This window comes from Lathyrus oleraceus, chromosome 2 (assembly GCF_024323335.1).
Source record: "Lathyrus oleraceus cultivar Zhongwan6 chromosome 2, CAAS_Psat_ZW6_1.0, whole genome shotgun sequence".
NCBI classification, from domain to species: Eukaryota; Viridiplantae; Streptophyta; class Magnoliopsida; order Fabales; family Fabaceae; genus Lathyrus; species Lathyrus oleraceus.
Genome location: NC_066580.1, coordinates 417,666,466 through 417,672,315, shown reverse-complemented (window position 1 = coordinate 417,672,315; position 5,850 = coordinate 417,666,466). Strand labels below are relative to the sequence as shown.

At 34.5% G+C, this 5,850-nt stretch overlaps 1 long non-coding RNA gene across 1 annotated transcript; it reads right to left on the bottom strand.

Annotated features, from left to right (window-relative positions):
- Positions 1–1,199: 1,199 nt before the first annotated feature.
- LOC127119842 (uncharacterized) lies at positions 1,200–1,937 on the bottom strand. The gene is made up of 2 exons (XR_007802925.1): positions 1,674–1,937; positions 1,200–1,410 (listed from the first exon to the last, which is right to left on the bottom strand). It is a non-coding gene; the product is annotated as an uncharacterized LOC127119842 (long non-coding RNA).
- Positions 1,938–5,850: the final 3,913 nt, after the last annotated feature.

Below are 5,850 nucleotides of genomic sequence, written 5' to 3'. Positions count from 1 at the left end.
ATATCAAAGGTTCTAAAAATATCTTAGAAAGAATGATAATTTAAAATAATTAGTAATGTGCATGTTTTTTTTTTTAGAGTTTTAGCTAACTAAAAAATCAATAAGTTGATGGTTAAGTTACGTTGGCACTTTTAAGTGTTTAAAAGTTTAAAGCAAAAGTTTTGACATATCGATTGTATTGATTCATTGGTTCGACTAAGATGTAAGTGGAATCGAGGACAAGAATGGTTTGAAGGAGTCTCAAGAATAGATCCACAAGAATAAGATCAGGCTTTCTTCCAAACATGTTTAGGATCTTGAAAGATCGCATGACAACCTTTCCATATGAAGTCGAAGTCGACATTTTTAAGTCTCCACCTTCGACAGAGGCAAGTAATGTGTGCAGAGACGATTATTGCCATTTATCGTCACATTTTTGTGCGTTTTCAGCAGTTACATCCTTGAAGACACATGGAGGAAAGTTGGAACATGAAAGTCAAAGTAGTGGGATACAAGTCTGATTTATAGGGTTTAATCGTGACCGACGATTTTCTTTGTAATAGTATATAATGCAAGCTTATGCATTGTAATCAATGTCGCAAATTCTAACTAGTTCTCTTTGTAATATTATATAATGCAAGCTTATTCGTTCTTCCATGTTTCATCTTTACAATCCTTGTTTTATTGGTTTTTCCATTCCTAAGGGATTTGGTCCGTTTCTTCGTCCATTTTCTGGCCAGACCCCCATTTGAACAAAGAAATCAGGTTCATGACCAGGTCCATTTCTTGGTCAGACCACCATTTGTACCAAGAAATCAAGTTCATTTTTTGATCAGACCACCTTTTGGACTAAGAAATCAAGTCCATGACCAGGTCCATTTCTTGGTCAGACCACCAAATGGTCCAGGTCATGGACTAGGTCACAAACCAACCAGACCATTTTTGAACAGTTTAACCATTTTTAATCCTCATTCCATTTTTAATCCTCGTTTCATTTTTACACCTCATTTCATTCAGATTTTTCCATTTAATCCATAACATGCTATTTTGATCAACAATGTCGTATTCATATTTCAAACAAGCATTTCACATATTTTAAAACCAAATATAAACAATCAATTCAAATTTCAATTCACATTTCATTTCAAATTCAACCAACATTTCAATTCACATGCAATTTTACATTTTTACATTCAAATTATAACATACATTTTCAATCATATTTCCAACATCAATTTGCAAATCTCATTCATATTGTTTCAATTACAACAATTCCATAGTTTATATGTACATTACACAAAATTACAAAAAAAAAACTCCACGTTCCATCCATCCCAAATCTTCAAGCACAATTCCCAACATCTACAAGCCATTCCCAAAAACAATCTCCAAGCCAGTTCCAAGCTTCAAACCATGTCAAGCAAACAATTCCTGCACTTCACAACAAATTCAAAGGCCAATTAACTTCAAGTTCATGGCCAATTTCATTTTTAATCAAAAACTCATTAACCAAGTATACAATTTGAAACCATTCAACAAATTAACAATTTTCCAAATTTCATTAATAGCAAGTCACTTTCCATTCCCACGGTAAGTTTAAACGCAAATGACATTAAACCAAATTCAAGATAAATGCATTTCGTTTCATTTTGAATTTCACCAATTGAATAACTAACTAACATTAACTAAATTACATTTGTAACTAACTGTTAAATTTGAGGCGAGTTTCATTTGAATTTCGTAACAGAATTTCCAGTTCTATAAATGATCAGCTTCACTCATTATCCAGTTCACGCATCAAACGCATAACATCCCAAACGCATAGCAAAACGCAGATCATCACAAACGCATAGCAAAATGCAGTGAGACGCAATGATGATGCCGAAGACGCGATGATGATGCCGAAGACGAAAAATTTATTAATGCTCTCGCTTTTCTACATAAGCGATTTTCCTTCTTTCCCGTTTTCAGCTTGTGAACGCGTTCCCTTGTTTGTTTCGCTTTGGATTCAGTTAGGGCCTAAGGCCCAAACGAGATTGTTTCTCTTGAATACCCTCTGCCATGGGCCTGCACCCCCTTCTTCATGCCCATTTAATTTAATTCCAATTAATTTGATTAGCTTAATCGATTTTAATTAGTTTCTGTTTCTTTTTTTTTGTGTTTATTGATTAATTATGATTAATTTATTAATTATAATCATTAGAAATTCATGTGATTAATAGATTAATTGGGACTAATTGTGATTGTGACTAATTGCGATTGTGATTAATTATGGTTAATCGGTTAATTGTAATCATTAGAAATTTTAGGATAAAGTTAATTAAACTTACCTTAATTTTTCATCATTTATTCATGTATCAATTTTAATTAATTAATTAGTTTTAATTAATTCTAAATTATCTTGTTTGCTACTTTCATTAATCAAAATTTGTGCATATTGACAGTTTTGCCCCTAGGGTTTAGGAACTCCTAATTTTGCATGCTCCCTTAGCTTAGGGTTTGTAAAGAGGCAATTGTTTCAATTGACTAATCATTTATTAGGCTGTGTATCTATTTCAACTGTTTCAATCCCCTGTGTTCAAGTTGTATTGGACTTCAAGAGCTCAAGACCTTAAGATTCAAATTCAAGTTCAAGACTTCAAAGTTAAGACAAGGCATTCACATTGCAGACAGAACGGGCTATCGTTCAAGAACAACAAAGGTATCAATACTCATCAATCATGACTCAAGTTGTGTGCCATGAGCCTTAAGCAAAAGAGATGGAGTCAGGGTGGAACATTCCTTAACTCGTTATGAATATCTTCGGGTACGAGACGAATGAACCAATTGCTCATCGTATTCGCCTTTATTCATAGACTTTAGAATAACTTGAATCAAATGATTGTCAAGTCTCTATCCATAACAAGCAACATTGCATCACCAAGGTCAACAATCAGAATGTCCTATCAACATTTGTCAATAATGACGAGGATCACATGAAACAAGCCTTAAGCAATAGAGAAGGGGTGAGAGTGGAACATTCATATCCTAATTTTGAATATCTTTGGGTACGAGACGAATGATCCAGTTGCTCATCGTATTCACCTCTATTCATAGACTTAGTGGGACTCAAATTCAGTAATTTACAAGTCTTCTTCATGCAAGCATCTCAGTTATTCAATGTTATTCAAGCAACTTTGTTTCTCCAATATTGTGTGTCCCATCCCAGTTTAAACATCATCCTCAATCACCCATTGGTTTAATTACCATCCATTTCAGTATAAACATTGTATTCAATTCTCTTTGTTGATTCAAACACCATTTTCTATTACATTGCCTTCAGTTTAAACACATTATCTACAATTACCTTTTTCGGGTTTAAACACCATTACTTCCAGATTACACCCCATCTCCGGTTACCTCTCAGGTTTGAACACCATTTCATCCTCTCAGTTTAGAAACCATATTCAACTACCTTTGCTGGTTTAAACACCATTGCCTTGATTAAATTTGAACAACCTTCCTGGTTTAAACACCAATACTATTTCTTTTGTTGAGCACCATTACCATTGCATTGGTATAAACCCCTTTTTTTCTGATTTAGACATCGACCTTTTGATTTAAACATCACTCTTCAAGTTTAAACATTGTTATTTTGATTTAAACATCATAATCAGGTTCAAACACCACCATCTAGTTTAAACGCCACAATATCATTTACCTTTTGGTTTAGACATCATAACCCAGTTCAAACATCAATCCTTCGGTTCAAACACCACATTCATCACGACCTTTGGTTTAACACTGCAGTCATGGTTCATTTGGTTCAAACACTACAAATTCAGTCATTACCCGGTTTAAACACCACAACAATGAAATTTCCTTATACTTCAAACTCTTCCTTTGATTCAAACACCATCATCTGGTTCAAACATCACTTTATCCCTCAGTCATTTCTATGTTACTTTACTTCACATTTCTTCAGTTAAATCAATTCCAGTTCACCTTATCATTTGGTTAAAACACCACAAATACCAAATCTATCAACTCTTCTTCTCTTTGTCCGTCTTAGTTCCATGAACTATGGAGCTCTGACTTTCTCATTGCACGGTGAGAATACATAGACATGAGGATTCAAATCCTTCGAGAGCATATTTATTATTATTCCTTCTCCTAAATTAGGGCACCATTCATATCTTTCATGATATTTCATTCAATATTTCCAACCATTTATCCTTAGTGATATATTGTTCTATTTGAACCAAACACACTCTTTCTTTGAGTACCATATATATCTTTTGGGAAAATAACCAGTGTCTGCCTCTGAACTATGAGCCGTTTTGTTTGTCTTATTAATCCTCTTGTTGCTTAGACAAACATCTCCTTACTTATCTTGCAGCCTTATATAGGCAATACCTTTGTTTTTGGGTTTATGCCACTTTTCTCATTGGTTAAGATATACCTACCCTATGGGTTCAAACAACATTATCCTTTGGTTCAAACCATACCTTTATCACTCTTTTTTCATCTCACATCTTTAGTTCTATGAACTATGGAGCTCTAAATTCCTTATTGCATTATAAGGATACATAGGCAGGAGAGCCCTAATCCTCAACGAGCACTCTATCTATTCCATTCTTTTTCCTTTATTCTTTTGCAAGTAATCTTTAGATAGTAACACTCATTCAAGCATATAACAATCAAAATGGTTCCCGTTGAGTACAAAGGATGTAAGGGATGTTAATACATTCCCCTTGCATAAATCGACTTCCTTACCCTTTTTCTCTTTCCCCAGGTTTTATTGATTTTTTCCCTTTCCTTCGGGAACAAATAAAGTTTGATGGCGACTTTGTTGCATCTTCAAGACCTCAAGATCCAAATTCAAGTTCAAGACTTCAAAGTCAGTACAAGGCATTCACATTGCAGACAAAGTGGACTGTCGTTCAAGCACAACAAAGGTATCAACACTCGTCAATCATGACTCAAGTTGTCTACCATGAGCCTTAAGCAACAAAGATGGAGTGAAGGTGGAGCATTCCTTAACTCGTTCTAAATATCTTTGGGTACGGGACGAATGACCCAATTGCTCATCGTATTCACCTCTATTCATAGACTTTAGCACAACTTGAATCAAATGATTGTCAAGTCTCTATCCATAACAAGCAACATTGAATCACCAAGGTCAATAATCAGAATCTCCTATCAACATTTGTGAATAATGATGAGGATCACACGACATGAGCCTTAAGCAATAGATAAGAGGTGAGAGTGGAGTATTCCTATCCTCATTATGAATATATTTTGGTACGGGACGAATGACTCAGTTGCTCATCGTATTCACCTCTATTCATAGACTTTAGTGGGACTCGAATCCAGTAATTTACAAGTCTTCTTCATGCAAGCACCTCAGTTATTCAATGTTATTCAAGCAAATTTGTTTCTCCAATCTTGTGTGTCCCATCCCAGTTTAAACATCATCCTCAATCACTCTTTGATTTAATTACCATCCCTTTCAGTACAAACATTATATTCAATTCTCTTTGTTGATTCAAACACAATTTTCTATTACATTGCCTTCAGTTTAAACACACTATCTTCAATTACCTTTTTCGGGTTTAAACACCATTACTTCAAGATTACACCCTATCTCCGGTCACCTCTCAGGTTTAAACACCATTTCATTCCCTCAGTTTAGAAACCATATTCAACTACCTTTGCTGGTTTAAACATCATTGCCTTGATTAAATTTGAACAACCTTCCTGGTTTAAACACCAATACCCTTGCTTTGGTTAAGCACCATTGCATTGGTATAAACCCTTTTTTTTTCCGATTTAGACACCGACCTTTCGATTTAAACACCACTCTTCAAGTTTAAACACCATTGTTTTGAT